The sequence below is a fragment of the Podarcis melisellensis genome, assembly GCF_964234715.1.
Source record: "Podarcis melisellensis genome assembly, chromosome: 17".
Taxonomy (NCBI): Eukaryota; Metazoa; Chordata; class Lepidosauria; order Squamata; family Lacertidae; genus Podarcis; species Podarcis melisellensis.
The window spans coordinates 30,455,555-30,467,739 of NC_138534.1; the positions used below are offsets into that span (position 1 = coordinate 30,455,555).

A 12,185-nucleotide genomic window follows, 5' to 3' on the forward strand; every position below is an offset into this window, starting at 1 on the left:
ATTTTATTTTAGCAGTTCCGCTATTAGGATTAAAAAAGACAAAACAGGAAAAAAACTTTTATAAATTAAATATATAATGTATATACAAAAAGTGTTATGTGCCATATGTAGCAATTTTTTTACAGTATTTCAAAAATGAGAACGATATCAATGGTGCCTTTATGTTATGTTATGTTGAGAGCAAGTTTTGTAAAAGTTACAAGTGATTGCTGTTCCACAGTATTTCGCAGAAGTCTCTAACATTCTGGGTTATATCTTCCCCACAACCTCTGCCCACAACCCGGTCCCCTTATTTTCTTTGTGCATTGCATTAGTGGCGACTGGCTGTACAACTTGCAAGAACTGCAACAGTCCCTGTGTTTGCTTGCTGTAGCCCCTGATCAAAAACGTTCTGTACTGGCATAGCTACCTAAAGAACAAAGCATACGCCTTTCTTTTTATAAGAGGTGGTTATTTCCTTACCTTATATGAGTTGGGTTTTGTCTGCTCTCTCACAGGACCACAGTTTGCTTTGGGAGCCTAGAAGGAAATGGTAGATCCAAATGTTATGCCATTGTTTATGACAGGTCAATACCAAAAGACGTAAAGCTATATTAAATATTTGACAGAAATACTGTGGGCTTTAAGTTTAATATAATCAGCCAAGAATCTCCCTGAACCCCTATAATATTTTGTAATCGTGTTTCTTTGAAACACAAGTTCAGGCTTGCTTGGTCACAAAAAGTAAATGCACCATAATCCAGCAGGGAAGTCCTCCTATGCAACCAACTTTGAAATAAATGGGAACTATATATATCAGGCCTTTTGACCAACTCCTATTTATTCCAGTGTGGTTTATACAGAAGAACGCCCTGCTGCATTGTGCCCAAGGTAAGTTGGTTGCAGTTCCTGGGTAAAATATTAGACCAGTTTTTGTAACCAAACAAAAAAAAGAGGGGGACTCATAGTGTGGGGAATTAAAATGCCAATGATAAAACCACAGTCATTTTGAACCTGTATCTGTACCTACCATGGAGTGAAATCTGGTGCGCTTCAAATGGGTAACATTTTTTTATGTTCAAACTGGAAAACAAATGTCTCTTCTACTGGGGACGGTATCTCTTCCTTTGCAATCATTGGGACTTAAACACGCTTAACTTTGGTTGGATTTGGATTGAGCCCAAAACTGCCAACTTGCAAACAAGATGAAACCCAAATGAGCTAGAATGAGAGGTCTGGTGGGGAAAGGCCTAAACATTTAGTAAAATAGAAGGAAAGTGTTGATCTGTATTGGTTTTCATCTAAGTATCTGTAAGGCAAAAATGGTACATTTGTCAAGCATGCGTTTTGTTAGATACATTATGCCACTAATCAATCAAATGACTTTTTTGCCCCTGTCACCTAGAAGGTGAGCTATGCAAAACCCTATTTTTAGAGAAAAGGGGAGTGCAAATGGGGATCATCTCCCCACATCACTTTTCACCTAGCCAAACATATTCCTCAGAGCTCAACTGAGGGTAAAAGAGCTGGGGATAGGGCAGGCTGTATTGGGATATGCTGCAGGCAGGCCTCCCCTCCATTTTATCCTTAAAATGTGGGCCTCTTACCCTGATTTTATGTGTGAGTGAGGCAGTCTCTGGTTTAAACAAATAGGTATCCCATCTAGTTTGGTCCATAGGCACCAGGAATAGAGTTATTTCAACTTCTCACTTTACAAGCCAACAGCCCCTTGTTGGACCTGAGTTTGGGTCAGAATGACAGTCCTAGCCTTTATACATCTCAGTTTGTGCAGCACAGACTGGTGACCGAAGGTGGTATTTTCATTCATTTTTGTGAATGAAAAATAAGGTTGGTTGTGCTGACATTGACTCTCAGGAGAGGGTTAGGAAAAACAAATCTGTTCACAGTTCGTAACTAGTCCTTTGAGTTCAGTTAACACTGATGTATGAGGCTGAGATCTTTGCAACTCCCAGAGAGCCTAATCTGGATAATGTAACTTGAGTGCAGCGTAGTCTAAGGCTGCAGTCCTAATCCTATGTACCTGGAGAAACTTAATCAGTAGGATTTACTTCTGCATAAAGCTATTTAGAATCATGTTGTAACTGTTGATTAAGTTATATTACAGGGGAAAAACCATTGAAACAACTTTCCTGCAATGTAATTTACATGAACACAAGCTTGAAGTTTCCATTTCATCATACTGACTTCAGGCGCATGTTTAAGTGCTTTGCTGAGTATTGGCTGCCGGTTCAGAACCTAACAAGGGAATGTTTTCTAGCATTAGCTTCCTGGCACCCTGGGATTCAGCAGTATTATCTTCCTTTACTGGTGAAAATCTTGTTTTCTCAAGGCAAGAGAAAGCATTGCTCTGTTACCCAGAAACCCTACACAGTCTCCTAAGCCAGCTCAAAACATTACATGGCTATAAAAGTTACACTGCATTGGTCAAGTAAGTCACAAAAATATAACAGTAAGAGGCAGAAGGAAGGAGATTTTTTACCAATCCCCAACATTAAACCTAAACCCTGCCACTGGCCTTGGAAATGCATACCTTCCGCATTCATCTTTATTCCACTTCCTAAGGTTTCACATGTATTAAGGTGAGCTACTACTTCAGTTTTGAGCTCTAGCGTGAGTTAGGCCCTGCTACTGTGTGGATCTGAGAGAAGAGTTTAAATTGAAAACGGATCAGCTTTAATCCACTTTACAGAGCAGCTGATGTCAGACCTCAATGTTTGGACTGAGTACAATACTGTGCAGTTAAAAAGACATCAATAGAAGCTGCAGACGTCTCATTAATATTCCCAATAGATTTCTTCCTTTTAGCTGTGTTTGTTTTGCTCCATTTTGTCACATAACAGAAAGGGAAATCACTGGACCTCGTTCTTCACCCATGTCAGTTTTGATCCTAACTAAATTCACTCTTCCTAACCTAGGACTTGTGCAGACTTTTGCTTGTCTTGCCACTTCCCACCCCCACCCAGTCTTTCCTCTGAAATGGAGTAAAATTCATCGGGTTTTCCAGCGATTGACAATTCAGTGCTAAATAGTGAATTTTCCCAGGGAAAAAGGCAGGGCAATCTTAGTGCACGACTGTACAGGATTTTACCATTATTCTGTGGTACAGTGCACCCCTGCAAGTCCAGAAAATGTTACCAGTTACATGATGTTTTGTGTACCTACCCACTCCCTTTAATGCTGAACATTCATGATTTCTCGAAATATGTTGTGCAGACTACTGCAAGATGAAAACTGAATGTGGTACATCAGCCCATCCAAAAACCGAAGAAGAAATATCACATACTTTTATTACCTTTTGTCCCTTTCTGCTGGCTAGCGTCATTGTTGATAAAGGTTGCTGGATCTCACACTGCTCTGTTAAGCTCCTATCTAGGCAAGGAGCTGTCACATTTCTCCATTTAGCACCCTGCTGCAGCTGATATGTCGCCACTAGAAACTGCCTGTTAAAATCATAAAAGTGGGGAAAGAGTATAAGGGTTTAATATTATCCCAGTATTGTAATAATATCTTGGAGGGTAAGTCTGAGTATATATGATATATAAAATATATTTGGTGATACATTACCAAAGGATATTTTAAAGTAAAAGCTAAATGTGACTTTCCCCTGGCAAGGTGATAAAAGTTAAAGAGTTCCGCCAAAAGTAGCAAGCATTCAGAACGGTTATTACATCTCTTATGCTGACATTTTATTGATGTAAAATAAAATAAAAAGTTATTTGCTACAGCTGAGGTCAGCATTTCCAAGGTCCGTATGCACTATCATGGATTTGAATGCCGTGGTAGAGGAATTATCAATTTAAAATGTCAGTGCAAATGCATTTTGTTGTTCATTCCATCTGCAACTACAATATAGAAAGTAGGTCTCATTCTTATGCACCAGTTTTATCATTGTTTCTATATTGACAATATAGCCTCAGCTATGCTAAAGCATCTGTCATTAGCTGCTGTGCAATAATATAATTAATTAAAAGTTACTAGAGAAATTCTGGAAAGAAAGGATTAAAGAGATGAGAAAGTCAGTAGCTAAAATGGAAGGGGAGTATCTATGCATTTTAAGGTGGCCCTTTCATTTACTATTATTTTGCATTTTGGAAATATCACTTAGTTAACGAGAGCAAACACCTATGAATGAGTAAAATATTTGTGAAGCGCATGTTTATAACCAAATCACAGAAAGGCTGCTGAGAATTAGGTGTCTTTTGCTAGATCTCTATGTTCTTCTGAAAACAGTCTTGTGTACAAAGTACTACATCTGATTTTAAGTGGTTAGACGATGAGGGGATTGGTAATACTTCCATGCACCTAAGTAAAAATGGGTTACCTATGTTTCACCACATACCTTTGCTTTAAAAATACCTGGAATGTGCTGTACGTTAACAACAGTACTCTGAAATGTAGTAGCTTCTCTCTGTTCTGTTCTTAAAGCTCTGTTCTCTGAAGCACATGAGGTCATAGATTTCCAAAATGGGAACACAGTACAAAAGAATCTGTTTTAAAACAGCTTTTTCCCAGTTGTTGTGCTTCCTAAGGGGCCCACAGCCATTGAAATCTAAAAAAGAGAAAAGCCAGCAGTGATCAGCTGATTCAAGTGGTTTAAAATTTAGGCACAATTTTTTGAAGTAGCTTAAGTTCAATGAAAAACTAGTGATAAGGCCTTTTAGACTTAAAAAAAAAATCTCAGCATTACAAACCTAAGACAATACAGCGGAACCTCGGGTTTCGAAAGTCTCTGTTGACAAACATTTCAGAACATCCAAAACCCGGAAGTAAATGCTTCTGTACGAGCCTAAGAAGTCAAACTTCCAAGGCGGCTTCCGTTTTGAGTTTCCCTGTTGTATTGACTCTTTTGCACTGAATTTTCAGTTTTTGAACGTTTTGGAAGTCTTAATGGTCTCCCAGAACGGATCACGTTCGAAAACTGAGGTTCCACTGTATACAGAGTGGCTTAAGACAGGGATGGGAATCTTGCAGCCATCCAGGAGTCATGGAAATTCAAATCCAATTATCGCTGACCACTGGCCAGTGATGGTGATGCAGATGCTGGAGGAAGTGTGTAAGAACAGAGGGCACAAACAGAGGTCAACAAAACATTCTGATCAGCATAAAGCTTCCCGTTAGTTCATATATACATGAACTTCGGTCTCTTGTTAATTGTTTGGTCTCTCGTTACTTGTTTACAGTTAAATGTATTGTGTTAAAAGTTTATTTTGGATGACAGGAACATTCCATCTGGGTTATTAATCGGCAAAGGCTCATTTGCACATCTGCAGCAATGCTGCATCTATGACAGAGAAACATGAGGAAATAAATCAAACACTTAGACAACAGCTGTGGTAATGAGCAAGAATTTCTGACCCATCAAAGCAAGCTCTAGAAAAAGCTGCTATTATTAATAATATTTTTTTTAAAAGCAACTTCAATTCTCAGGGCACTCTGTTCTAATGCATTCAAGCTTTGCGCCATCACCATGTGTTTATTAGGTGTAGTCTCCCGTCTCCCACTTAATGTTTGCTAAAAACTTGTCCTGAACGAAACAGCAGTCAAAATAAAGAACTCCTATTCTGAATGTAGTTCATGCTCCCCTGTGGCAAATAGTACCCTATCTCGTAAGAAAGAGCATGGCAGACCCAGCTCTGCAGCTGCTATGGCAGTTCTCCGCACAACGGATAATTTCTCTGCATCCTTATTTTGTATCCCATCTCACTCCGCCATTAATGCACAACCAACAATATGGGCAATGCCCAACATTGGAGTACACCCATTGAAATCAATTGGCTTAAGTTCATTTGTTTCAGTGGGTCTACTCTGGGTAACAGCCTTATGTGTTTCCTTTTACCTCTTATTTCTTGATCCCAAAGCTGCCACCATGTCCATATTTTCCCTCAGCTCTTTCATCTTAATCCACCTAAGGATTGGCACCTTAAGCATTTAGAAAGCCTGGCTAAAAGTGCACATCTTTCACTTGGAGACGTGGCAAAGGCTGTTCTCACTCTTTTCCAGTACTGGCTGAATTCCTACCAGCCGTGGCAATATCCAACAAATCAAACATATATACGAAATGCTGCAGAGAAATGTAAACAATGAAATGGCCACATACCATTTTAAGTATATATTCTTTTTTCTGTAAATACATCTTGTACATACGTCGATGTTCCCCCACAATCATTTATTGTCTTTATTGTCTTTATGAGTTATATATCAGTTATATCACTGTAAATAACAATGTTCTTTATTATTTATATTTAGGCATTTAAGAGAAAGAAAAGAGGAAGTCTTTTATTTTAAGATAAATGTCAAAAAATGTTTGGTTATACCTTCTCCCTCCCCTCCCCAAAAAACCCTATAATGTATCCATTAATTTTCATATATATATGAAAATTATATATAATTTTCATATGTATATAAATATATATATATATAATTTATTGGTTTGGAGAGAATGTATCTGTAATGGAAAATGTACAAGGAATGCACAGTGGAAGGCCGCAAGGTACTGATAAACTAAAGAATCTATAATCCCAAATATTAAGCAATAAGCAATTGTTGATTTATTTAACGTTTTGTTGTTCATTTTCAGTAAAGAGGTGCTGGAATAAATTGCTACTGTGTAGTATTGGCACAGTTGCTCTGTAGACCATTTCAGTCCACAAGAGTTCTCCCAACACCACCTGCTCCTCCAGTTCTTGGCAATTGTGTCCAAATATAATGGCAGAGTTCTAATGTCATCTATGTTCAGACATCTGTTTGAGAAAAAGTTTGATTCTTTGTTGTCAGTTCCCCCTCCTCTTCCCAATTTCCTCTGTTCTTATTTCTGGAGTAGAGTTGACCATCCAAGTCTGTTACTTGTTGCCTGTGTTCTTAGAGATCACATGTCTAATTGCTGCTAAGCAGTTTGGCATTAATCAGGGTTCAATAAAACAATTAACAATAATTCAGCGACATGTCTGACATGTCCTTAATGTCGCTAGCGGAAACAGCGCAAAAATATTAGCGGCGGTGGTAGGAATGTGGAAGGGAGAACAAGAACCCGCAAACTGCAGTGTTATGTATACATGGCTAATTGCAACCATTTCATGGTAACAAAGGCACTGTTAGCAAGACGCTACAGCCAATCCCATCTTCCTGACAAGGGCACCTGTGTGCATGCTCATTTTCAAATACCTGCTTCTCACATTTGTATACACCTACATAATTCACTTTTACATTGTCAAAAATATTAGCTGTGCACCTTGAAAGGAGAGGGGTGAAGAAGACTGTCACATTGCAAACCGGTCCGTATCCTGAAAAGCAATGGAACTAATTTTCACAATGACCACAACATCCCTTTGTGAAGCTTAATTCAAGCATCAGGTGCATATACACTATACAATAGGTTACTTAAGAATGCCCTGCTTCAGATAATTGGCTTACAAGATGCTGCCCATCCAGACCATCATCATTCTATTAATCGACCCAGGGTATATTTTCTCCACAAATATCCATACACATCAGGGCTGGCCAGGGAAAGTGTGCATTTTTCAAAAATCCAAGGATTTAAAGGAAAAAGCCTCTTGGGAGACAAAGTTATTCATAACTATCCCATAGTAAAGGTAAAGGTACCCCTGACTGTTAGGTCCAATCGCGGACAACTTAGGGTTGTGTGCTCATCTCGCTCTATAGGCCGAGGGAGCTGGCATTTGTCCACAGACAGCTTCCGGGTCATGTGGCCAGCATGACTAAGCCGCTTCTGGCGAACCAGACCAGCGCACAGAAACACCATTGACCTTCCCGCCGGAGCGGTACCTATTTATCTACTTGCAGTTTAACGTGCTTTTGAACTGCTGGGGGGGGCAGGAGCTGGGACCGAACAACGGGAGCTCACCCTGCTGCAGGGATTTGAACTACCGACCTTCCGATCGGCAAGCCCTAGGCTCTGTGGTTTAGACCACAGCGCCAACTGCGTCCCTATTACTATATACATATATACTATCCCATAGAAACAGCATATTTATGACATGCTCTTGTGGTAGACCGACATCACAGTTGCACACGGAGTAGACAAAGGATTTGCTCAACCCGCCCAGCTGAAAAATAGGGAACACGGCATGATCTGCTGGGATGGGTACAGCATGAGGCTCTTGATCTCAGGGTTGTGGGTTCAAACTCCACATTGGATGAAAGATTCCTGCATTGCAGTAGGTTGGACTAGATCACTCTTGTGGTCCCTTCCAACTCTACAATTCTGATTCTAATGGAGAGCAGACAAAATCAGGAAAGAACAGGCCCCAGAGCAGATTAAGTAGAGTTAGAAAACCGCTCCTACGGTGCTTACAGCTACAAACGTTTTTAAACTATTCTTTGCTGAAGCAAGGAAAATTGCTCACTCAATTTAGGTTCCACCTTTTCTGATATTTTCTGCCGAAGACAAACTCATAATTTTTTAGTGAAGCAAATGACCAGGGCTTTTTTTTCCTGCTGGAACTCATTAGAACTCAGTTCCGGCACCTCTCAGGTGGGTGCCATTTCCATTCTAAGAGAATGAAGGTTCATGATGAGTTCTGGTACCTCTTTTTCTAGAAAAAAAAATCTGGTACCTTTTTCTTTTTCTGGTACCTCTTTTTCTAGAAAAATAGTACTGCAACTGATGATTTGCGTATTAGAAAGGGCAAATAAGTTACACACACACTTCAGTTCCAGTACTTTAAAGGGACCCCTGACCATTAGGTCGAGTCGTGACCGACTCTGGGGTTGCAGCGCTCATCTCGCTTCACTGGCCGAGGGAGCCGGCGTACAGCTTCCAGGTCATGTGGCCAGCATGACTAAGCTGCTTCTGGCGAACCAGAGCAGCGCACGGAAACGCCGTTTACCTTGCCACCGGAGCGGTACCTATTTATCTACTTGCACTTTGACGTGCTTTCGAACTGCTAGGTGGGCAGGAGCAGGGACCGAGCAACGGGAGCTCACCCCATCGCTGGGATTCGAACTGCCGACCTTCTGATTGGCAAGTCCTAGGCTCAGTGCTTTAACCCACAGCGCCACCCACGTCCCTCTCCAGTACTTTAGCTGGGTACAATTATCCTAAATCAGAGTATTGGCTCATCTAACTAAGCACTGTCTCTACAATGGCTGGGAGAGGCTGTCTGAGGTTTTAGGCATGTCTCTCCCAGCCATAACTAAAGATGGTGGAACATTCTGCATACGAAGTGGATGCTCTGCCACTGAGTGGAAGTGCTAGCTTCCCTTAGGAGAAGTTGCATCAAACAGCAGGCAAAACTAGTTTTCTATTGCTCATGCCACGTCCTGCTCCTACAAGCAAAGGAAGCTGTGCATAATGCAGCTTGCAAAAATTGAACGTGCTAAGCAGAACCAAAACCTTATTTCAAACCCTTGTGAAAGTTCTTAGATGTGGTGACAGTACATTATTCAAGGTTAGGATCTATTCAGTAAATACAGTCATACCTTGGATCTCAAACGCCTTGGTACTCAGACGTTTTGGCTCCCACAAACCCAGAAGTGAGTGTTCCAGTTTGCAAACGTTCTTTGGAACCTGAACCTCCAATGGGGCTTCCATGGCTTTTGATTGGCTGCAGGAGTTTCTTGCAGCCAATCAGAAGCTGTGCTTTGGTTTCCAAACGTTTTGGAAGTCGAACGGACTTCCGGAACGGATTCCGTTTGACTTCCAAGGTACAACTGTAAATGGCATTGTGTCTAAAAAAAGCCCAAAACCATGTTCACGAGCTGCTTCTCATTGGACCCAGTATGTACGCACTATGCGCAAACACATATCTGCACCCAGATATGTGTAAAATATACACAAACAGCCATGTATGTCCTCTCATCAATGCACAAAGATTCCACAGTCTTCACGCATAGTCACATGAATCCAAGACAATGTGCCTGTAATCATGTAACCAAGTGTTAGTTTTATGTACATTGAAAACAACAGTCAGGGAGAAGAGTTCTCACCTAAACTCCCTGACATGCAAATTTTCTTTGTGTGGGGATTTTCTTTCAGGGGAGGAGCATTCAAGCAAACATGTCTCTTCCCCAGCACATGCACACAACCGCAACAAGTGGTATGATTCAGGAACAGTAAAAGCCATTGTTTATGCACATCAGCCGATACTACATTTGCCCGGGAAGCAATGGGAGTGAGCACAGAAGCAGAAGATTTAATTAGGAAATCAGATTGACCCACTCACATGCTTGAATAGGATCTGCTAAGTGTTCACGGTGGGGGTGGGGACAGCTTGGTTTGAGGGTGGGGATTCAGCAGCTATAGCTTTTCACAAGAAGGAGATAAACACTGTCGCCTGCTAATACATATTAAGGAAAAGTTTGTATTAAAACGCAGAGAGAAAAATAGAATTAAAAATGCCTTTTACTAGGAGAAACTGCTTGTAAGAATGGGCATAGTAGGCAAATTTGCATACAAAATTGTATGTTGAGAGTAACGAACAATGAAATGTTGACAAATGCTTGTTAGGCCTTTAAAAAATACACCCATGGTAACAGATGTGGAAATGTGATGGAATTAAGCCTGGAAGGCTAGAAACTGAAACTGGCTGGTGTGCCCATTTCTAACCAAGCATACAGCTACAATTCCACCTGCCCTGGGCCCATGTGCATTGCCTGTACAGTGGTACCTTGGGTTACATACGATTCAGGTTACAGACTCCGCTAACCCAGAAATATTACCTCGGGTTAAGAACTTTGCTTCAGGACGAGAACAGAAATCGTGCTCCGGTGGCGCAGCAGCAGCAGGAGGAGGCCCCATTAGCTAAAGTGGTGCTTCAGGTTAAGAACAGTTTCAGGTTAAGAATGGACCTCCGGAACGAATTAAGTACTTAACCCGAGGTACCACTGTACATACAGAGAACAAGTGTCCAGGCCTCTTGTTCAATCCGCTTGCTTCAGCCGGGAAATTTCCAGATTTAACAGAAGAGTAAGGATGTAGATGCCCAGAACAGGCAGTTCTTGGCTGACCCAGGAGGAGAACTTACAGTCTGAGCAGCTCTGTTAGGCTAAGCGGAATTGCTGATAGGCTCATTTCTGCCCTTGGCACTTTGCCATTTATCCTTCACACTGCCTCTGAAATGGAAATTACTGTGATAAAGACCCAAGTGCTTTGGGGGGGGGGGTCATGCACACAAAGGGAGGAAGGAGCATTTTGCTCTTCATCACTTTCCTGCCCTGTCCTACAAAGCCCAGTCCCCCATATTACTTACAAGACAGCTGCTTGGTGCTAGAGCCTTAGAAAACGAGACTGCAGCCTGCTCTGTCAAGTAACATAAGGCAAGACTTCTCTCTTTCAGATTAGAGATCTAATAAATGCAAATACAGGTTGAGACGTGAAGCTGGAGAAGCAAGGAGGTTAGGATGGCATTATAAGGCTGCTATTCCTTTCCATTTTAACAGTGTTAGTGGGATTCTGTTCTGCTATTTAATCTTCACGCTACTGGTTGGCACCGACCCAAACTGTTCTATAAATGTCAGCTACTACAGACCTTGCAGCTTGCTTTATTAGAGAAATGCCTCTTCTCTAATAGGAAACAAAATGTTAATCTGTTCGGCCAATTGGGCTTATGCAGAGCCTGATTATCATATGCAAATAGAGAGCATGCTAATTGCAAAATGCTGAAGGGCCCCATTTGTCTTCTGACCTTTACAAAAGCTTAGTGGATAGATTTCAAAGACATGCTGGGGGCGGGAGCAGAGGAACAACCAGCTGAACTCTGATAGGGCATTTAGCAGGAGGAGACTGCTGACACAACCTATCAGTGGGCTGCCACAGCCTATAATTAGAGTTGCCAGCTTTTTTTGGCAAAGCTCCTGTGCTATTTAGTGGGACACAGGGGTGCTGTGGTCTAAACCACTGAGCCTAGGGCTTGCTGATCAGAAGGTCGGCGGTTCAAATCCCGGCGACGGGGTGCGCTCCTGTTGTTCGGTCCCAGCTCCTGCCCACCTAAGCAGTTCAAAAGCACATCAAAGTGCAAGTAGATAAATAGGTACCACTCCGGCAGGAAGGTAAACGGCGTTTCTGTGCGCTGCTCTGGTTTTGCCACAAATGGCTTAGTCATGCTGGCCACAAGCCCCGGAAGCTGTCTGGGGAGAAAGCGTGTTCTCCTTCATGGAGAGCACGTGTTGCGGTGGGGTCTGCTGAGCCACCCCTCTGTTACCAGGCAGGGTCTCTAAAGATGGCCTGG

The 12,185-nt window shown here is 41.7% G+C and overlaps 1 long non-coding RNA gene across 2 annotated transcripts in view; it reads right to left on the reverse strand.

The window, feature by feature from the left end:
* Positions 1–56: 56 nt before the first annotated feature.
* The window catches only part of LOC309360345, a 52,670-nt gene continuing 40,541 nt past the window's right edge, over positions 57–12,185 (reverse strand). For both annotated transcript variants that reach the window (XR_014164019.1, XR_014164020.1), the window contains exon 3: positions 57–3,440. This is a non-coding gene — a long non-coding RNA (uncharacterized lncRNA). The remainder of the gene's footprint in view (positions 3,441–12,185) is intronic.